At 40.5% G+C, this 24239-nt stretch overlaps 1 protein-coding gene across 7 annotated transcripts in view; it reads right to left on the bottom strand.

The window, feature by feature from the left end:
* The window catches only part of cald1a (caldesmon 1a), a 138872-nt gene that overhangs the window by 43862 nt on the left and 70771 nt on the right, over positions 1-24239 (bottom strand). For 4 of the 7 annotated variants that reach the window (XM_079652915.1, XM_079652914.1, XM_079652913.1 and 1 more), the window contains exon 1: positions 9884-10020. The gene's annotated coding sequence lies outside the window, so the exon portion shown is untranslated. Of the gene's footprint in view, positions 1-9883; positions 10022-17403; positions 17502-17913; positions 18003-24239 lie in introns of those variants that run through there. The other 3 variants (XR_013803079.1, XM_079652909.1, XM_079652910.1) reach the window with 2 other exon arrangements.

Genomic DNA, 24239 nt, shown 5'->3' on the forward strand with positions numbered 1-24239 from the left:
CGAAACTGGAAATGAGATTTGGTTCGCAACGCACAGCTAAATGGGAATAATTCCATAACCCCTGGCTATAATCTGTCCATGGAGGGCTCATCAATCTCCTCACGCTTGAAAAGTGTCTCCTCCATCTGGATCACCTCTGCTCCCAAACACTAGATGCATGTTTGAGCCTCCTCGTACACTAGCACCTAAAGAAATGCCTATTCACCCACACCCACCACCCACCTTGTGTTTATGTTCAGAGCTTGAGTGACTGGTATTTCATTTCGGCCTGCCCGAAGCCCTTTTGCACAGTTTAGGTTGGCCGGTGTACCATTACTGGTCATTAAGTCTAACCTGAACTAATAGGGGCCTATTTTCCAAGGTGGTCTCCCAGGTGGCTGTCACTGAAGTGAGTGGCACTGCAGGGCCGAGGGTTCGACTCAGGCACACTGCAGCTCAGGGAAAATCTGCCGGGACTCGAGCCAGACTCCATCATACACTGGCCGCAGTTCTTTGATAACAAGAAGCCATTGTTGTAGGGGGGCGTCTGGGTGTTTTGTTTCTCATTAAGGCATGTTTTATGAGGCTAGCCCGAATGAGAACCTCAGCTCACCCCTCCTAAATATATTTGAACCTTCTTCAATATCCGATCTATTGAACCATCAACAATCCACCTAAAACTATTTGCTCAAATCATATCCTTCCAAAATCACTAGCACCCAAATGATGGTGTCTGCTTTACCTTCTGTGTAGCCCTTGTATTTTAAGCCAACAAATATAAAAAGTATTATCAGTATTATATATTTGAGCTTTTTGCAGATGTATCAGTAAATGTGAATATATTGATAATGCTAACAACGTGCTACATATTAAAACTAGCCTTAGGTAAGTAGAGCTTGAGATATAATGTATTAGCTTTTTGGAGATATAACAATTACCGTGTGTTTGTAAATAAGAATAAATTGAAGACACTGAAGCCATTTCATTGTTTCTTGCATCAGAGATCACTTACTTGATAAAATGCTGAGCGCAGTACATAACTTGGTCACTATTCTTGAAGAATAACATGATTTATCAACATTTATATAAATATATTATGCACATATGACAAGGATACATCAGATTTAAAATACCCCAAAATCTTTGTTAGTTATGGCCTATTAATCCATCATACTTACAATTATTGAAACACACTACATTCCTACTAGCGAAATAACTAATGCTGTCAAAATTATCGCGTTAACGGCGGTAATACATGTTTTGAATGAATTGCGTTAAAATGTTTAACGCATTTAACGCATGTGCAGAATGGCCCGCCCCATACATCCCACTAGTGGCAACGCTGGGGTAGGCTGCCATACCAAGAAATGGCTTAGCCCCACCTTAGCCCCACCATGAAAAATGATGTTAAAGTAAGCAAAATAAAGTCCGCCAACTCGCGCCGAGTAAATTGCACCGACAGCAGTTAGTAAGATTGATTTCAGTAGCCACTTGTCTGGAAATACCGAAGACTAGAAACGGTTTTGAAAACTTTTGACACGTAGTGATCGTCTTCTCAATAGAACATCTTTGATAATGTCTTCTGGCCAATCAGAATCAAGATAACGGTGTGGTGTTGATGCAGGAAGTCCTGACGGAGACTACTTTTGCTGTAGTACATCTCTATACATCGATACAACATTACGTGTTGATAGAAATCAACACGTAATGAAATAAGACCCCACGGTTTGATGATTGATAGGTGTGTGGGCTGTCTTTCATTTTGACACACAGAACAATGTTATAATAAACATAAATACATATCGTATGTTAAATGGATATATCCGCCTTCTTTCATTTATCTTTCCATTCCCACAACAATATACATAAAGAAATATATATTTTGGACATAGTTCGAATGGTGATTAATCATGATTAATACATTTTTAAGCTGTGATTAATCTGATTAAAAATGTTAATCGTTTGACAGCCCTAGAAATAACATTACAGAACCACATTCAACATTTTTGGATTGCTAATACAATAGATGAGAGCCATATTCTCTTTATAAACTCCATTGTCTTAGTTAAGGTTGCTGAATGACTCATGAGTTAATATAGAAAACAAACAGTGTTTTTTTTTTTCATACACCATAATCCTAAGCACCCTAATATTTAAATGGAAGACGTCTCATTTAAACATAAAACAGTTCATATGTTTTAGCTGTGCCCTCCTCCGTGTGACATGTGTCATCATTAATCAGAAGGGAAGGAGCCATTAGTCGGAATATGGGGGTAATTAATCCACGCTCACACTCCATTAGATGTCATGCTCAATTTGCGCAGAGAGCTGTGTACTGGGTAAATAAGCAGGGACGACAGAACCCACAGCTATTATCCCCGTTCTCACATGCATCTCCAAGGAAAGCTTTCATCTCAACACACACATCGTTCAAGAGGATATTAGTTCAATTGGAAGAATGAAATTACTGTCTATTTTAAATAATTGTATTAACGTAGGTTTTTTTTTTGTTTCACGTAAGGAATTTGTGAACTCTGCTGTAATTGTACACATCTGTATCTCAAGTCATAAAACTGAGTGGACTTCGGCAAAGCCTTCAACAAGGTTAAACCACAGTAGGGCACATAGCATGAATCAGCCCTTAGTTTAATAAGTACCATTTGGCTGTCACCTCGGCGACTGCAGAGCTGCTCTATTACAGTAAAGCCCCTGCAGTACAGGGCTGGGGTTATTCAATAAAATCCTGACTGAGTGTTTCTCCCAATCACCACTGGCAGAGCTCTGATGAGGTAAAGAGCTCTCATATGCCAGCGTCTGTCCCTGCGGAGGCCCGTCTGATTAAAATGGTTTTCTGAGGCCATATTTTTGTTCTCCTTGTCGTCTTGCCATACGCGAGTTAAAAGTAGAGAAGAAGAATGGACAAATTACCTAATGCGCACTGAAACGAATCCCTGAAATAGATCTAATCTATAAAAAGATCAATGATAGGTAGACGGATTGTACTTTTTGGTGAAATAGTTGGTATTGCTGAAAGACACGAATAAAGATGTTAAGTACTTGTATTACTGGTGTTCAGGGAGGGTAGGCTTCGCATCAGCCACTCTGCGCTTTTGATCTTCAGCCTTAATCACTTTCACCCCCCCCCACCCCCACCCCCACCCCCGCCCTCGTAACAGGGCAGTGACATGTGAAGTGGAAAGAAATGGCAACAGCGGAGTGGCCCACTAGAGCCGCTTTCTTGCTCTCCCGTCCATTCGCCTTGCGTGTAATGCATTCCTGAGCAGTCCTCAGAGGCTCATATGTAAATGCCTGAGTATGCTTCTGATTAGGAGGCACAAAAGAGTACACTCTATAAATGCACTCTTAAACAATTACCGCTGCTCCCGACTGCAGCCCTGACACAGAGCTCAGACTGTGCTGCTGCCTGACTTCCTTATTCAGGTAGGAAAGGTAGATGTGGACCATTTCAAACAATGAGCCTGGATATAAAACAAGTCTGGCTTTGGATACCAGAGCGAGAAAAGAAATGTTAGGATTGAATGACAATTGTATTTGAAAATGATTTGCTCTCCACTGTTTATTTTCACAAGTTTACAGAACAATATCTACGGGAGTAAAAAAGGACCCTCATTTAGGAGCTCTGCGTGCACACATGCGGTCCCATGAGCACAGGGATGTGGCTCCTCGAGTTGACATTTGAGTCTTTGGAGGTGGAGATGCATGAAGATCAGACAATGGCTGATATCTCTGCTCCGACTATTACCTCCTTCACACCAACAGTGTTTCAGGGCCGGTTCGGAGCCGGAGCTTGAAAAGCACCGGGTTTTCCTGTTCACACCGCAGCGGAGCAGCCTCTTAGCTCCGGAATCCGGGTTCATTTCGAGCACCAAAAAATTGTCCGGCCAGAGCAAAAGAACCACATACGTCACGCTTACGTCGAGGCGGGGGCAGGGGCGGGATCAACTCTTGAACAACAGGAAGCGATGACGCAATGACGCAGCACCATTCGGACTCTGGGCAGTGTGAAAAGAGCCGGAGCTAAACCGAAGAACCGGTTCTGAACCTGAAAAGCTCTAGCACGGAGCTTGAACCGGGGTTGCGTTGGTGTGAATGAGGTAAATGAGAATGATCACCATGCACACCCATTAGTGCAACCACGTACAATTCTTGTTCAAACACAAAAATGGACGCGTATGCAATAGGGCTGAACGATTCATCGATTTTAAATCGAGGGTATGTAATGCTCCATCACATGTTCTGAAGCTTAACTTTAAAGCAACCCAACGGAAGTTTCATGTAAGTTTAGTTCTTTCACTCGTAGCTCGGGCTGCGGGGGTGCTAGAGACGGGAGCATGTTGATGCGACCTTCCTAGCCGGAGATATGGCCGCATTTTACAATAAACTTCTGTTGGGTCTCTTAAAAACAAATATCGCAAATCGAATCGCAATATCTGGCAGAAAAATCGCAATTACATTTTTCCCCAAAATCGTGCAGCCCTAGTATGCACCCATTGTGTTCGCAATCTGGAGCCGGGAAATGTGTGATATATTCTTAAACAAACCTACAGAGCATTTGAGTGTCGACTAGCTCTTTGTTTTGGATTTCCAATCATCCAATCAGTTGACCAGAAAAAAAAAATCAAATGAATAATATGTCAAAACAGATGCAACTAGAATCACTTACAGAATATAAAAATAACTGGTTTCACATTCTAACAAAAAACTAATGTTACATAAACTTCACTAACAATTCAATTATTAATCAAGATAATATTAGGCAGATATGATAATAAATCATTATTGAGATCGCTTATTAAGTGACAACATTTTACTCTCCTTAGATTTGAAACCAAGACTCAGAAGTAGTTGGAATAAAATAAACTCAACTTTGTAGCTATTCCAAAGAATGAAACAGAATTACAAAACAAATCTGACTCATGTGAATACCCATGTAAGGACAGAGTGATTGTTTTATGTGCATGAGGTAAGACCTCACTTCCATCATTACCACATACAAGCCCGATCTAGCTCTCGCCAGTTCTCACTCCCATGATGGCAGGCGTCCAATGTGGACAAGCCGTCCTTCACATTCGCCATACACACTTCAGCACACGCAGAGCCTCTATAGCCGCAAGCAGAAATCCAGCATGCCTATAACTGACCTGCACACTGGCCTGTCTGTTTCCCTTTGCGATTCAGAGAGCGGTTAACCTCGCTAACTGTGTAAACACATGACCTCACCGGTCATGTGTTTACACTCGATGGTATTTTTCACACGCCGCTGGGATTTACATCACCTTATTATTACCTCCACGGCCCTTTAATTCCCCCATTACCCACGAATAATTTGATTTTTAAAAGGTGATTTGACAGGCACTTGATAAGCTATGTTTATTTAGTTTTGGTTTGCGATGGGAGGAAGACAAGAGGTTGAGAGGAGAAAGGAGGAGGGGGAGGTGAAGAGAGGACAGGGAGGAAAGAATGGAAAGCTGGCAAAGGAAAGAAGCAGGGCGAATTGAGAATAAACGTTATAGTAATCATTTCTTTTTCAGAGAAAAGGGCTGAGGTAGAATAGATTGGTGTTAAAGGAGAAGAGAGAGGCACAGGAAAAGTTAATGTAGCTGTTAGGAAAGAGACAAGTAAGGTGGTTTCTCTGCCACAGGGACAAACTGTGCACGTCTGAGGTCCCAGTGGGAGGACGCTGAAGGGAAACACAAGGCCAATCAGCTAACAGAGACATTTCCTGTGCTTGTTTTATCAGATGAGAAGAAGCCCAAAGGCTAAATGTCCCTCTTAACAATGTTGTACACTTCTCTGAATAACCTGCTTAGGGGAACGAAGGGAAGAACATGCATCTTTGTAGGGTGACATCAGAAGCGCTGCTTAGGAGCACTGACCTCACTTTCGCACAATCAATCATCCACAAAGACCAGATGAAATGTAGGCCACGTGAATAAGAGAGGTTTCACCTTTTAAGATATAAAGCAAGGCCGCCTCATGATTTCAATCATCACCCACCAAAAAGAAAGATTAGTTAGAGGGGAAAATATGCAATAGTATTTTTTTATAGCTATGAAAGTCCTGGAAAAGCTTGGCATCTGGCAACAAGCAGATGGCAGGCCAATATCGCAATTACCAACATTGACATGCCATGCTGCCTGTTAGGCAATCTGGCCTTGAGTGATAGCACTTTAAAGTCAGAATATGACACGAGTGAGAGGCTGATCTAACAAACCCTCTTCATTAGAGTGTGACTAAAGCCCAGAGGAATTCAAACACAGGTCTTTCATGCCCACATGACTGCTTCAGACAGGAGAATTAAAGTTTTGGAAATAGTTTGGAATGAAAGGATACAGATCTTTGGAAGAAGGATCATTATGACATTCTTTATACATCGAATATGTTGCTTGAAAATAGCTTTAGAAATGTGGTTGGATTAAATAAAACTACATTTGGTGGGGAAAATATTTTAGGGAGGGAGGGGGGTGAGCGTAAGCATTACCCATGAGACTAATTGTGGACAGAAACGCCACAACATCCAAGAGCACCGTATCTAAAGCCATTCCATGTCAGCTTGGCAGCATAATGAGAAACACATCTCTTTTCTTTGAAATGGCAAGTAACAGGAATTTTAAATGTGTATCACAAACACCTGGAAAAATCTTACGGTATATTTTCCAGGATCTAAATAAACATCGTCTAAGGTTACATGGCATTGTGTGACTTCACAAGCAATCAGGAAGGGCTACCAGTATTTGTTACCACTTGTTGACTGTTGCTACCCAAGGAAAGAGTTAAAAATTATTTTCCAACTCAAGATCTGCCCATCCATCCAAGCTCACCATATTATACAACTTGTGCGGTTCTGGATGCAGTGCATTCAAATTACATGCTATCAAATTCTAAGGCGAGGGGGAACAGAGCGAGTGTGCTGTGGGGCTCCAGGCCGGGGCCACAGTCCAAGGAGCGCTAGCTGCATGTCAATCATAATCACTTCAAATGAGCCGAACCTTGTCCTACTGCTGCTGTTGTCCAGGAAACACAAACCTAGCTTTATGCGAAGTAACTGGTGGAAAATGATGTGCATGATACCATTGATAAAACAGAAAGAATGCATTTAGCTTGTGGTTGTTTAGGCACGTTTGGGCAACATCTCTATCCATAACAACAGTCTTAGAACAAACAAATCTGAATCAAATTAAGACTGGAACACAGGAAACATGCTTGACATAGCTTCACTGGTCTGTTATGAGAAGAAACCAGAAAATAGCTCTGGCACCTGCTGTGTGGAAACAATGTATGTTTGGACTGAAATGTCCGAACCACAATTGGAAAACCTACACACTGAACCCAGTATAGGTAAACATCTATTTAAAAAAAAGAACAGAACGGTCTGATCATTTGTGTTAGAAATTCCCCTCTGCCAGTTTTCCATTTAATTCAAATTCAGTTTGCCACTTGGTCGGCAGCCTTAGCTCAGTGGTGGTAAGAAGCCATTGCCTTGCAAGGAAACTCTGGATTCTTGCTTTGGAACTTGATACTGTGGTGGATTATGAGCATCTAGCATCAAACTATAACAACACACCCACATATGTTGCGTCGTGTTAACACATAACTGCACAGGGAGAGATTCATAAATGCCTTGAGCTTTAACCCATGTTAAATATGCTGAGAATGAGGTACAATAATGATCCAATCCAACATTTAACCTATAAGTGTATGGAGAAGGGAGGGAGGAGGAGAGGGAGCCAGCATACAGTAACTAGAAGCTTTCACCGCACTGTGCAGTCCAGAGCCAGACTCCGGAAATGCATGGCAGTGTTCCCTACATCCTGCCGCCCAGCCCTAACCCTGGCCCTGGCTCTCGCCCTCACTGCCAAACCCCTGTTATCACTCTGTGCAATTACCTCCAGATTCTTCTGCGCCCATATCATATCGTGCCAATTATGAAATCCCCTTCTAAGCACACTACAAAGCACTATGCATTTTAGTGTAAAGCCTGCAGTTTGCTTTGCGTGCTCCAGCCCAAAAATAGCTGAGTGAGAGAATGTATAAGCATGTGAATATGCATGTAAAAACTGAAAAAGAAATCTTAGGGTTGTGATTCCCATTAGGGCTGCTCTTATCCCAGGAAATACTCATGTAGAAGTGGTAATGGAGTACTTGGAAATATAAAGTGTTAGTTAAGGGATGTGATTTAAAAATTAAAAAAACACATGAATCAGTTGTAACACTGGAAGACTACATGTTGGGATTGAGAGTGAGTGAAAAAAAACATTGCATTATATAGCTATTAGTCAGGTTCAAGGTGTAGCAATAGTTAGCTAAAACTAACAGATAACAGTTGGATTTGTTTGTCAAAAACAAAGAATAAACTTGGAATAGTAAGCTTAAAGTATCCAGCACACTCACTGTTAAAGTAGTTAGCTTAAAGTCCTGGATAAACTGTTGAAATAGTTTGCTAAAAGTAGCAGATCAAAAGTTAAAAACAGTTAGCTATAAGTCCTCTATTAAATGTTAAGTAGTTAAGTTAAATGAAATCATAATCTGTTGAAACAGTAAGCTAAAAGTCCTGGATACACTGTTAAAATAGCTACCATAAAGTACCAGGTCAAATGTTGGAATAGTTAGCTTAAAGTACCTGGTGAACTATTGAGGTTAGGTTCAAGTTCAATTGCATGAAGAAGTGATTATTCACTTTTATATAATACATAGTGTTGATTAGCATCTAGGATGGAACAATCCAATAAGCAGATATAGAAGATGAGGGTTGGTGTTCATGAAGGAGAGCTTTGGTTCATATGACGGGGCTGTGGGGGAACATCAAAATGTACCAGAAGGCTGTTATGCATTGCATTCCAGAGGCTTTTCCAATCACCTATCACCAGGTTGGGCCTGTGCCTTATAAGGAGAGGAGGGCACTTTCCACGTGTTTTCCAAACACTGCACAACTTATCAGATAGAGTTTCATGGACAATTACGATGCTGTCTCTCGCCCGAAAGCATTCCAAAAAGAAAAAGACCTACAGATCTAGCCTCTGCAGCTCCCTCCCTCCCCACTCTCACATTTTCCATGCTTCCATTTCACAGATACTAGTATGTAATAAAGCCGAGATCAAAAGACCTGCTGGCCAACTCAAGTACAATGAGAGTCGAAGAGAGCCTTTTGCCTCAGGGGTGGTGGGACTGCAAAGAATGTGATACCTCAGAATTATGAGAAGTGGATTCATCTGCGAGTGAGCGGGCCTGCCTACTGCAAGACTGCCCTGTGGCTTTGTCTGCAGGAGATGCTGGATGTGTTTAAAGCTCTTACACCAAAGGACAATTGCCTCTTGTATCTCAGCATGCTCTTATGGTCACATTTAAACTTTTGAAGGGCATGTGGTGTGCTGGAAGCCATATGGGGCCCATTCTTGCATATAGCCAACTTTGTACACCACCTTCCACATGTCATATTTCAACAGGGTTGTCCACACTCTGCAGTCATGTGTCAGGAAAACAGCGTTCCTTTTAGCATTGGGAGGATACTATGAGTATTATAAACAAGCAGAAATATGGGATGTCAACATATTTAGTGCTGAGGCGATGAGAAAGTTGTGTGGCTGTGGGTTTGGAGACACCCCCCCCCCCCCTGACGGAGTGAGCGCGCATTACGGGAGTGGACGTACGCTTTTCTTTGTGTTGTCCCGCGGTGAATACAACATTAACATAACAGATCGGTGCATAGAAAAGTTTATTATAGCTCACAATCGTTTAGTGAACACACAAGCTAGAGTTGAGACGCATAACATCGACAATCGCAAAAATAATTCGCTAAAGCATCCGCGCGTCATAAACTTTCTCCCATGTGTTTTTAAAAGTTTACGCGTGGATTTAACAGGCGGTTTAAAGTTTTTGAGCTTACCTGTGGATCTTATCGGTTCAAAGAAGAGCTCTTGAGTCGATGAGGAGAGGAGAGGGAGCCAGTCTGCAGTCGGTCCTCCACTACACTCAATGATACAAAACTGAGGATCAAGCCCCTCCCTTTAAGACATAACCGCACATTTGGCTGCTCTTAAAAAAAAAGTTAAACCACGGTTCAGACTGCTCTCACTCTCACAAAGCATGCACAAAGTTTGCCACAAAGAAAGCCGTCAACTTTGCGAAGAATTTGTGCAGAACTTACAATAGGGGAAGGGATTTTGGGCAGAAAGTAACTCTTTTGGGTTATCCTTCAGGTGGCCTCTGATAGAAAATCATCTGTCAAGAGCGATCATAGGAAATGTTAGTCTTGGGACAAAAAGGAGGGCTGTGAGCTCACAGGAAATCCAAGCCCCTAATATCAATAGTTACTCTAACGTGGTGACTAGACTAGTGTTTGCCTTGTATGAAATACAACTTCAGATATTTCTTCCACCACAAAAAAATGCAAATATCAACACAAATATAAATCCTCTCATCTACAAACCTACTGGCAGGGGTGGGTAGTAGTCAGCTAGGCCAGCATGTGATTTAACTTGTAGTTAACCACATTTTTCAATTACATGCTGAACTTTCAACTATATTCAACTGTTGGTTTTCTTTGTTATTCAAGTTACAGACTAGGTATAACAAAACAACTGTACTTGAAGCAGAATGGAAGAAAGCATGGCTTACAAAGAAAATATCCCTCCTGTGAACCATCCACGTGGTTAAATTACTTTATTTGTCGTTTTCTGTACTTAACTACTGATGCTAGAAACAATGTTGGGCATAAAAGGAAAGGAATGTAGCATTGCCTGTGATGTATTTGAACCCCTTTGACCCGCTCTTCCCCTTTATCTTGAAATACAAGTTAATACTTTTTTGTGCAGTTTTTTTAGGTTTAAGATTGACCTGTGAACAAGTTAAATCAATTGTTTGATTTTCTTGTTTGCGACTTATAACTTACTATCAAATGTGCATTGTCACTCTTGATAATGTAGTTTTACGAAGTAGCTTAACTCATATACATAACCCAACATATAGCCTACTGTCTGTGTGTTTCATAACAACATAAGTAATGATTTTAATAACACAGAAGATCCTGTCTGTGTATTGGTAGTTTTCCCACAGTAACTACCTGATGCCATATTTTACTTCAAAGATTAGTTTGCATCCTATATGAAGAAAGCTGTCCAGCTGCTCAGTGAGCTGTCCCAGGGATCTAATTAGCTAAATGTTAGCATTAGCATAATCAAACACAATGCATACATGCTGATGTTTAGCAAGTACCCTAATGATCATTATTTTTGCATCTTAGTTTAGTGTGTTAGCATGCTAACATTTGCTACTATTAGCACAACAACTGTTGAATAGACAAGCTAGCTTAGCTAAACAGATGGCGAACATCTTTTTCCCGCTAATGTGAGGCTAGCTCTATGACTTCAATGTAATGGTTATACTAATGATGATATTTGTAATCAAATTGATATCTAAAAACACTGGAATCAGCCTGCAGAATATTCCAATGTGTTCTAATACTATTTAAAACTGTCCCAACTTCAGTGTCCTCAAAAACTATGGCTGTGATTTAACTTTTGGATCACCCTTTTACATATTCACTATGATCAAGTATGATTTTCTCGATTAAATGTTGCCCTGCAATATGTGGCCTTTTGTCTGTCAGCAATTTTAGCAAGGATGCAGTGAGTTAGGAGTTGACTAACACAATAGCCGCAGTGTTCTACTTTCTACTACGAAACAGCAGCGCAGGGACACTGCCCCGCTTTGTGTTCCCCTTTAAAACAATGATGCTCACAACAAAGAATGAACTTAAGAGCGTTAGGCCACTGGTGCAGAAATGAGCACCACATGCGCTGCTGCTCTTTTGCATGTGTTTCTTTAAGATAAAGTGAAATAAATGCAGTCTGTTGATTGTGTGCAAGTGCGCGTAAGTGTGTGTGTATGAGAGAAATGTGAATAGAGAAGAGAGACAGAGTGGAGGATTGGGGGGGTTAGAGGGCCATCTTTATCTTCATTCCTTTGTGAAATGATGCATCTTTAGATAAACCTGCATGTCATCCTTCATCTTGAAGGTTTTTTTCTAGCTTGCTTTCCAGTTCGCACACAACATCTAGGCCCCTAAAAACCACATTAATCTGATGAAAAATCATTTCATGACATATCTTGATTGCCATAAATGATGCTCTGTCTGCATGTTTATAGTTATGCGTCTATACTTGGGGCCGATGCTCACTTGCTATATTTACATCATGAGCTCAGGTGTTTACCTCAGCCACTACACTGCAGTTTACGCACGGCCTCCTCAGGGCTTTGCGTTAATCATTTGTTTGTTAAATAAAGAGTCTTACTACAACGCAATTAAAAACATCACCACATTAACCTTAACCATATAAGTGCTACTAATGTGCCGTCAAATGTCACGACAGTACAACAGTCCCTGTTTTTTAGAGCGAAGAAGGAAGCCAAAGCAGCAATAAAGGCTTTATTTATTTGTGTGCATCCTAACTAACCATGAAGTTGAACATTTAAAAGAGGCAATGACTGTGTTTGTTATTCAAGGTGCTGCTATTCCCTATTAAAACTTGATGCTATGGGTAACTCTCTGCAAATGTTTTGTCAAATTAGCTCTGAGAGGAAAAGATGTTGGAGACCCCCTGCACTAGAGCTAGCACTAAACATATGGATATTGATCTGCCCACAAACCACTGAATCTTTTTTTTTTAACCTGAAGCTGTTTTGCTTTCTGTGTGCAGCCCACTGTCAAGGATGCACAATATATTTGAAGCCCCAGGCCAGAAAGATCACTCCAAATATACCTGACATATATACCTTCACCATGTTACGTCAGATGAAACACCTCTGAACCAATTATAAAGGTTTATACAAAACCTTTGACGGTTTCCAATTTCATCATATTGTTTTAAATCAGATGAAAGACTCTGTTGCCATCTTGCGCGAAGGTGACGTTAGAGGTGAGGATGGGATTTTCCTTCAAAGTTGTGTTCATTTGCAGAAAAGTGTTAGAGTTTAATGATGAAAGTCCCAAATGTTAGTCTGCAACAGCACTAGCATAAACAACAATGAGAATCTCTCTGTTCAACAATACAATGATGTCATCAATGTCAGATATACATTTAAAATGGATTAAAACTCACAAAACTCGCCTCGTATCTCACTGTGTATGTATGACTGATGTTAGGTAGCCAGGATATCCCAGCTGGTGAATGTGCATACCAAACTGCAGCATCCTGGGTAAAGTCAAGGACTGTACTCCTTCTCATCTGTTCCCTGTTCCTTCCTGTATCTCTCTGCTGTGTACTGTCAAACACAAAAGTCCCAACAAGGATAGACACCTGCAGTAGCTAACACCTGGATTATTTCCCTAGTGCATGGTTCTTGTTTGACTTAATGCTGACTACTGCTCTGCCAGATTTCATGGACAAACAGAAGGATTATAATAGGAATATAAAACTGATGTGTCCGGCTTCCCACCAAAGATAGATACACTGTAACAACGGTCATAGTAATCGGTGGCTTATGCAGTCAAAATGCGTAGGAACTGTACAAATGAAGATGACATCAATTCCATATTTGTGAAAAGGATACTATTTTGAAAACCTCTAATCTGTAGTGTACACAATTTGAATCTATGAAAACATTAGATTAAGGTGGATTTCATACGTCGATAAAGTGTTATAAGAAACTCAAGCCTCTTTTGTTTTTCGATTCCGTTCACTGCGCTGAGGCCTCCGACCCCCTTTCACAGCTAATTTCCATTCTAGAAAATGATTTATAATGATCAATTACACATAGCGTGCAGGAGGGCTCGGACAGGGATTAAAAGCCTTGCTTTGACACACCTGGCTCAAGTTCTAACTCTTTCACATGTTCAGGGGCCCTGGGACGGTTCCCTGAGGGACTCCGTCACACCAGCTATAAGCTCCCTAAAGCAAACACTGATCCCCTCGTTTATTGACTTATACGAAATGTTGGATCTATTAAAAAAAAATCATCTATTTGAAGACAGGGTTTTAAAAGGTAAAAACTCTTTCATGTCGCCTTTTGATGACATCAAGGTAACTCTGGACTGAACTCCCGAAGCTGCACACATTCAACTTTATGAAGGGAAGGTTAATTTTTTATTCTCAGGAGAATTTTTCCTGTGTGTGTTAATAAGTTTCCCTCTTATTTGAAAGAAACATCAAAGGAAAAGAGATTTTTATCTTCTGTCCTTCTGAGATTTTCAAACATACCAATTGTACAAAGGAAATACAAAAATCATTTGTGGACAGATGAGCTGGGATGTCTCTTTCAGCCCCTCTGGTATCCTCTCTCACCGGGTCTTAAGATTTGCCAACAATCCAGTGCTGGCATCCTCCAAAAATCAATAAATGGGCCACATTGTGAAATACTTTTCCTACCATATAATTGAAAGACATCAAATGTGAAGAGTTAACAATTGCATATAAAGAAACCTGGCTTTGATATGCAGTAAAGAAAGAGGGATTAGAAAGAGAGAGAGAGAGAGTGTCACTGAGGTTATTAAGTGGGCACCTCCCATCACAGATGTTTAACTGAATCACTCCCATGACACCTCAGCGAGGCTCCTCTGAATCCCAGCACCGCCACATCAACAAACATAAAAAGATAAATATCTGGATCAGGATGGACCTCTCCGCCAAGACTTTGGTTGATACATGAGAGGCAATCAAAGCCGATCAAAGGCGTCTCATGTTAAGCCATTTGACTGTAAAGTAATATTAGCAGTTTATGGCGATACGAGCGCTCTTATGGCTTATTTCTTGCTTCTTTCAGTCTAAGCTGCTCTGACACACACATAAAGACAGCAGCAGACAATAGGCTTTGAAATAATTTCTGCTCGGGAGTCAAAGCCGGGGCAAATATAACATTGTGTGGGATGTTTTATATTGCCACGGAAACCCCATCTGTGTCCAATCACAACAAGGCCATCTGTTCAGTATAAAAAAGTGATAGGAAGAGTATGGGAAATCACGATTTTTGTCATATGTATATTTTATATTTATTGCTCATGTGGACATATTGTTCTGCCACCTGCAATCAAAACATGTATTTTTCAACAATCCCTCCCAGCTTACCAAGTTGCTTTTATAGAATTAATGCACAAACTGAGTATAGATGCCTCCAGTACTGGCTTAATTATCACACACTGTATTGTGTCCATGGGCCAGATAACTTTAATTACCCACTGGGCTCAAGTGGGGTTCTTCTTGCCAGCAGTATAGTCACTCCCTCAGCCCGTTTGCATGCATCAGTAGAACATGAATGGATGAATAAAGGGTGATGCTTGGACAGCCCCTGGTGGAGATTATCATTAAGTGAACATTATGTGATTCAGATCCCTTATTTGTTATGGCGCCAGCTGTATGAACTATACTGCCACCAACAATTCAGATGCAAAGTAGATACGATCCCATGTAAAGGACAACTCTGTGAGATAGTTATCTGCAGATCTATTTTAATTTTTATTTCTTAAGAAAGAATGTTTTATAATGTCACAGCAGGGGTCACTTAAATCAAATGAAATGTTCTTATTTAACACTCAACTGTGAAACTCTACGAGGGCAGCTCTAAAAAAGGTTGGACACTTTGATCACAGGGCTGCACCAAAAAAATAAAAAGACATAAAAAATTACTCAGATGCCACGGCATGAACGGGCCCGCCAGCAGTCGAGGCAGGCTGGCACGGTGCGAGAGTTTCTCCACCGCGCAGCAGGGTAAGGTTGTTTACCTTGAAGATGTTTCAGAGGCGTGCAAGTCACAATCCACAGTGAGAGTCTGTCGCCTGCAGGCCTTCCTGCTCATTGTTGGTGTTACTGTTTGAACTGTTCCCTCCTGCAACATTTAAAATTGATCTGCAGGACAAATAGCCAGCAGTGGAAGAAGTACTCTGATTTTCTATTTAAGTAAATGTAGCAATACAAGTTACAAGTGAGACTACTACACTCAAAATCTTACTTTAGTAAATGAACAAAAAGGTTGGCATCAAAATATACTTATACTATAAGTAGCGAGAGTATAATTGTTTGTTATGTGTAATGGCCCATTTCCAAATTGTAATTTTGTAATTACCGACCGAGTTACATATGATTATCAATGTGCTAGTGTGTTTGTGACACTGCATATCTGAATAAGTCATATCTGAGCACACAGACATGACATGCACGTGTGCACAAGAGCATATCAATAACAAAAACTAACCATTACAAAAATACTATTTTTTATGAGAATTCCTTTTTCAGAGTTTGAATAACCAGCTTCTTTAAAATGTTTTAATGTTGTCACATAACTCTTTCACTATTGTTTGTATCTAAAAAGACAAGCCATCTCTCGCTCTATCTATACTTTACACCTTTTAAACTCATAATGGAATTCAACATAACCCTGTAGTAGACAGAGGGTTTTCAAAAGCAATATTGTAGGGAAGCTTTTGTTTGTTATTAAGCAACGAGGGCAAGGTTCTTGTTGTATAAACTTCCATCTTGACTCGAATGCAATATAACGAATACTGCAGTAACTTAATTCACATTATCATTCAGTTGCACCGAGACAGTGTCTGGATCTGAAATAAGCTTCTTGCAATAAAGAAAGGTAATTTCCAAGGTCACAAATCATTATTCCAGCCAACACTGATTTGCAGGCTGTTTTTAGAAGATGTTTCTATACTTAAAAGACCTTTGATTTCATATAAGGTTTACCCATCACTTCCATTCAGGGGGACATTCCTATTCCAAATGACAGACAGGGAGTGAGGAGGTAGGCGTTCAAATGGTCGAGTGACCTGAATGTGACGGATGATGTAAAAGCCATTTTGAAAGAAACACTTAGAGATAATGCACTTATCTGCATCTTTAACATTTCAAGTAATACACATATTTCTGTAGGTCGACCTAAAAGTTAGCATCTCAAGGGCTCCCTCCAAAAAAGCAATGGGAATTTTGCATAAATTAATATCTGTGGCTCTTATAATTAGACGTTTAGTTCAGAAGGAGAATCTCCACACATTACACCAATTTTGGAATTTTTGAAGCGTACAGTATGTGCAATCGACAAAAAGCTCACGTTAGGCTACACAGGACTTCACGTCACCACTGCTAAGCTAAAGGTGGCTAATGTCGACGTGATGATGCTTGGTAGTCTTATGTCCATCGTTTTTATGACACATAAGTTTCAGACATTCACCAGTGGGGTGTTTACTGACCTATTCTTTGTCGTATAACAAAATATAAGAATATCTTCAGCTTGTTTTGACCACACACCTCACTTCAGGCATCTAACAATAACACATGTGACAAACGAGGGAAACAGAAGTTGTAACTCTAATTTCTGGATTTTAGGACTCATTTCTGTACAGCTCTATTCCCATAAATACAAAAAAATATGTCGCTATGAGAAAAAAAAAGTCATTGCAGACAGACTTACTTCCTCTTTCTGTTTTCACTGTTCTTCAGTTTGGTCTCCAGACTGCTTCCCATGCATCAACCCTCTGTTCCAGAAATTTCCAACATCACCAACTACATCTGTAGGTCAATGACAGAAAAACAGTCATATATTTCTCTCCACAAATCTTCAAAAAGTCTGGATACGTTGCAGGCAAATACAGCATGAATGCATAATGTATTTTATTCTGTATTCTTTGTGGATTAGAGCAGATCATAAAGTCTGCAGAACACAATCTGACACGACGCATGGCTTTTCATACCAATCTTCCCTGTGAGTTATGGCGGTGCATACAGATCATAATTTCACTTTGGTGACGCTTGGAGATGTAAATAGATATAATCTTTGAAGGAGGATTAAGATGAGAGTGTAGCATTTGATCTTCAAAGGGCCAGAGGGTTATCCCAGGTAAAGTACAACTGCGCTTAGCTTCCATAAAAACTTCTGACACAGAGTTAGACTTCTGTTCATTTCCATTACAAAGACAAGTACCTCGTTTTCATTCTTGGCCACCTTCACCTCGATATCGTGGTGCTCATCGTCCTCGGTGTCAATCTTTCACTGCAAATCCTTACAGAGCTCTGGAAATAAAAAGAAAGAAAGGCATGATTCATCATCAAATGACATGTAAAAGCTGCAGCTTTAAAACCTCACTCAGTCGTCAAAGTAGACAGGCTGCAGGATGTCTTTTAAAGTGGATTTTTAGAGAGAAAAGTATACAGCAGAGTGAGAGCTGTTGTTTATGTGAGAAACACATGGGAACGGTTGCAGCAAAATAACGTCTGTTTGATCCTATAGACAAAATATATCCACATATAAGCCCTTTCTCAACAATTCTGGATACAAGGACATGGGAACAGAGGCATCCAGACACCTGCAATGCGTTAACTGGCTATAATTTAGTATGTCAAAGGCTCTTGGTAGTGTAAAACGATATTTGACGTCTGAGTGACAGCGTTGACAGATCACAAAAAGGCAATGCAGCATTCATCAGAGAACAATACGGCAATCACAACAAGCCAACAATGACACAAAATAGATTGCCACATAATCCAATTGTCAATCCTACAGTATGAGAAGGACACAGACATGTGCCTTTGATGTTGCTGCAAGCTCAAACTTTACCCACAATTCAAAAAATCCTGACATTAGGGGATTGTTTGTTTTGCAGGTATGAGTGGGGATGCAATATTATATTTAATATTATTATACATTTTTCCGGCTTGCCACAGTGTCATGATGAAATGTTGAATGTAGTGTATTCAAATCCCCACTAAATTCAGGGAAAATAATATTTTACCAAAAAAAAAAAAACAGTATTCTTATCCTAAGTACTGTACCTGGTAAAAAAAAAAAGCAAATGTCAACACAAGATTTAATTACTTAGTATTTCAAAAAGCTTTTCAGCCACATCCTATTATGGAATTCTCAGCAAAAATCCCACAAAGATGGTAACCATTTCATTTTGACCTAATAAAGAATGTTAGAAACGTTTATAACCTTCATATGCTTGCAGATTATTTTGATAGGTCTCTACATTTCCCCTTTACAGCTGTTCTGTACCATAGGAAGGTTGTAGGAAGGTTGAGCCTCTCTCCTTTATCGCTGCCTCTGCAGTCTTGACTTCCTGCTCCACAACCGGTGATGCCTCTGCCTTTTTTTAGCAGCTTGCCATGCCGATTAGCCATATTAAGTTTATCGTGCACAGAGGAGACAGTTCACTCAGAACAGTGTTTGATTCCATTGCACAGGCCCCCATTAGACTCATGATACCAAAGTGCAGAGTGGATTACCCTGTCGGGATAGCCCGTAGGGATCTAACCCAGTACGGATACAGTTATTTAGATAGGAAGAGATCATGCAATGCAAACAGGCATTTAAAGTGGAGCAGTAACATCAAAAAACTCTCACAGCATGGAACTGTCACAACATTGCAGATAATTGCAAGCAAGAATCCCCCTGGACGTTTGGTGCTCTTAGGATCTTTTTATCCCCCAATCCTCTAAACAGTAAGCAGTGTGTCAGAGCCTATTGCCAGACCTGCTGGCGGGATACACACACACACACACACACACACACACACACACACACACACACACACACACACACACACACACACACACACACACACACACACACACACACACACACACACACACACACACACACACACACACACACACACACACACACACACACACACACACACACACACACACACACACACACACACACACACAGCAGCGCCACACTCTTCCATCGTCAGCTGTTTAAAGTGGAAACGCTCCCGTACACCAAACAATTGGTTCACGAAGGTCAAGCGAAAACCAAACCTAGCTGAGTGAGTGATTTGTGTGGTTGTGTTGTTTACTTCCATCGCTTATTTTCTCTTTTCAGGCAGTCATTCCCGCTGTTTTATAGAAAATGTCCACAGAATCTCAATCTCAATAGCTGAAACTCCAACAAAGAGGTTTTCATTTTCTTTGTTAGCAGGTTTATATAAAAAACTACTAGCCAGATGTCAAGGAATCTTTAGGGAAGGGTGTACTATGAGTCAAAGAACCCAATCCATTTTGGAGCAGATTAGATTACAGATGCAAAAAATACATTTCACTTTTGTTAACATTGCCATATAGGGCAGCATTCGTGTTATGTCAGAATATTTAGCAAATTAGATCTGGACTGTGAAAATCGGAACACCAATTTGAAAGTCAGCAAACGTTTTGTTACACATTGCCAGCCGTATAGGGACGGTATAATATAGGATCAATATATTCAACCAAGTTGATTGTGTTGTATTTCCCTTTCCGGAATACTCTCACTAATAATATTCTCACTTGAGTTGAGCTATGTGTCAAGTTTGTTTAAAGTTACATTCAACTTTTTAGAACTGACATAACCTTAGTTTATTGTTAGCAATGTGATGTGAACGAATGCAGACAAAACCATAGATAGACACAGAGAGTAATTAGCATTATTCGAACGCTCTTGGAGATTAAATAGCCTGAACAACTCTGCTGACAAAAGAAGCATCACCGGGAGCAAAAACAACAAATCAAGACCAATAATTGCTCGAACACGCCCCGCGTCAAGACCCAGGACAACGAACAAACACAACAGGAGAAGGCAAATCATTTCCCGAGTGGAATCAATAACAAGTACATTAATAGGATGATGACTGATTGAGATGCACGACGGTGTGACAGGCAGACAATCAGCCTCAGACAGCCTGCCCTTGTTGAGATTTCCTAAATGAAGTGAACCAACACAGTGCGGTAAGCAATCGGCTGGCCTACATTCCCAGCTGTGGCATGTCACACGAGGTGCCATATGGCAGGTATTATAAGATCACTAGATGTGATTATGTGCTATTAGATTGAGTCCTGTAAGGTATTTGCGTTCATATTAAAAGTTAAATCAGCATTATTTTACAGTATATTATAATGCAAATTGAACGTTAACAATCCACTGTGTTAACATAATGTAACCATGTAATGTAATGATTTTTTTCCCATTATTTTACACCGCATCGATCTTCACACATGCCTGGAGAATGAGCCTATAGCATTAGTTCAACCCATAAATGGTTACGAGCAGCTCTGATTTAACATATGTCACATTGATTTAAGCAGCAGTGGGCAGAGGAGGCACTGATTATCAAGCTGTAATTGTGTTAGAGTCCTATGGCCATACGGGCCCCCTCTCCTACACCCAGCCCGACTGCATCTCGTTTCTTCCATTTCCTCAGAAAAATGCTATTACAGCCACCTCTCAGGGGACCAGATCAAAAAGGTCCTCACTGTCTCCGCTCGGAATAAAAACAGCTGACCCCGTCTCCCTCATCACACGCGGGGATGCGGGTACACGAGAGGGGGGCATAAGTTCCTCCTGCAGGTTAATAGGGTCCTTGAATGAAATCACGTTTATGACACAAACAAAGAAAAGTAAAGGTGGAGAAGTTTGAAAAAAAGATTTCCTAGCTCTTTGATTTCCTCTCCGTCTTTCCCTTCTTGTGTGGCCGATTGCCCTTCAAGTGTTTTGAAGGAGAACATTAACTTGTAGGAGATAAGATTTCATGCTGTAATTGAGGCTTAAGGAACATAATAGGGTTTCAGCTACGGTGTGTGCTGTACCAAAGAGCGACACGAGGCAGCTGAGTAAAGTGGCCGTCTGCCTTAATGTCACCAGAGTGCCGTTACACACGGGGATTGAACTCGTGACCTTCATTGTGACACATCGTTCTGTTGGTTGCAGTGGCATTATTAGCTCCCCTGAGCTAAAACACCTTGTCTAACACACACACACACACACACACACACACACACACACACACACACACACACACACACACACACACACACACACACACACACACACACACACACACACACACACACACACACACACACACACACACACACACACACACACTATATGTACTGTATGTCACAATGTCACAGACCAGGATGTGGCCGTCTTGTTAGAAGGTTACAATACATTACACAGAGCCCCTTGACAGTAGCTCATTTTTCTCATTTTCACACCCACACACACATTTTCATACACACACACAAATACACAAATGAATAAAAATTAGAAGGACAGGAGGGGGATGAAGTCAATGCAGCATTTTACAAGCAAACGATCTGACACCAATAAAACACGGCTTTATTGGGAGAATTTCTCTCTTAAAATATGAAGGAAGATATGAGCTGTGACCTACAGGAAGGCTGAGTGTGCTGCTACCATCGGCAACGTGCACACACGAAACACACACACATACACACACATGAGGAAACAGGCAGGGATAATGTCGACCTGACCTATTTTCATTCATTACATCACGTTGCATACTGTCAAGACAATTAACTTTCAGCTGTGATTATTACAAAACCACTTGAATCATAAAAACAAAACCCTCAAAGAATAATTACATCTAGTTAAAGAACACTTCAGTTAATTACACAACACCTAACTTTTGAGAGGCGGAAGGAAGTGTTTAACGGTGAACTGATTACGTGTTTAGGTGATTGACTTACAGCCACTTGCTGACCTGTACTTGGGAAATTGCTAATAGTGGTTAACTAAGCAAGTTTTATAACGTGTCATTACCTAGAGGGGAGAACATCAGCTTTTTTCATAGAATGATTAACTTAATTTCTAAGCATGTAACAATTAGCTAGTTTCAAACTAGCTCAGAATAAAGGAACTATAATAATGAATACATTTGATTTATTATAACTTTTGAAAACAATAGCTTTAATGGAGAAAAACCTTTTGATATTACTTATCTACATGTTTCACAGTATCTTTGTGTATGATTTCATATTGGTTTGATTAATTTATTTACCTTTAATCTGTAATGATCTGTGTGGTCTCCTTTGTTTGGCTGGAATCTGAGCTAATAATGATGCAGGCTAACGTGCTACTGTTGCTAACATAAGTCCAATTATGAATGAGAATCTGACATTTCAATGCAGAGTGAATCCACACATCAGCTGCAATAAAAAAAAAAGCTAAGTAAGAAAAGACATAATGTTATTAACACGCTTGCCTCACCTCTCATATTTGTCCCATTTAAGGCACATTTAAAAAAAACTTTTTAAAACATCTCTTAACACGACACACTTTGTGTAGCTCTGGGTATGATTCTTAAGGAAATGTTCTATGCAAGCTGTTCTTATTTGGACAACATCCAGCCCATGCAGCGTCTCCCTGGCATAAACAACAGGTCTGGGGAACAGAGAGATTATGAGTCTATAATGTTGGCGAGGTAATCACCCTCTGCCAAATCCCCACAAAACCTGACCCCCTTTTTCCCCCTTCCAAAGACAACAGTGGCTGTGGATGGTCTTATGGTCAGGTGGTGCAGTCGTAAAGCCTCATAATTGTTTAATAGTGCGTTTTATGAGGCTACACTGTGAGTCAGTGCCGCCTGAAGGCTCTGAATTCCAGACGATAACACGGTGGGTTCGCTAATGCGAGGTTAATCACAGGTGGATATTATTTCACTGTGGGCTACGGGCAGCTGCTGAATTGCGTGCAGCCTTGGGTGGAGGAAGAGGATCCAGAGCTTTCTGCCTGTCTGTCTTAGTCAGGCTGACCTTGCTGTCTCAGAACCAACAGGGGGACACGCTGTTCCCCTGCAAATACACACACACATTGCACATGAGACTGTGAGCCCCACACTCGTACATACATTTTGTGCAAGTACACACATAATATTTGCTGAGATGGATATCTAGTGCTTTGTTCCTTGATTAAAATGACTTTTCCCCAGCTGTCTGAGCGCAGTGATGCAAGGTAACCCGATACGGTCCCCAGTGCTTTTCTGCATGAGCTGCACAGGCCTCTGTAGACACTTCCCAAAGTCACACTGGAGTCATAAAACTTGGTCTTATTCTAGACCAGGGATGTTTTCACGGAGAGCCACGTACAGAAAACTATACGAAGGGCTGGGCCACTGAGGTGAGGTGAGGTATATTGTGTCATAAGTTAAGTTATAACTTTAATTGAAACTGAGCCGTTGTGTTCATCAGTAAAGTTGAACTTATGTGTGAACTATTCATATATACATATACTGCACTGTAACTTTGTATTCATGTAATATTTATTCATGTATTTTTTCTTTTAACTTTTTTTTTTTAAATGCCTTTGTCTGAATGTCTTCCATTTTTGTAAAGCACCTTGAATTGCCTTGTGTTGAAAGGTGCTATATAAATAAACTTGCCTTGCCTTGCCTATAAGTCAGTAAAATAAATCAAATGTAGGCAAATTATGTTTAATACTTGAATATGCTTTAAGAAAAACCACAGCCT

The sequence above is a fragment of the Notothenia rossii genome (genome assembly GCF_949606895.1).
Source record: "Notothenia rossii genome assembly, chromosome: 10".
NCBI lineage: Eukaryota > Metazoa > Chordata > Actinopteri > Perciformes > Nototheniidae > Notothenia > Notothenia rossii.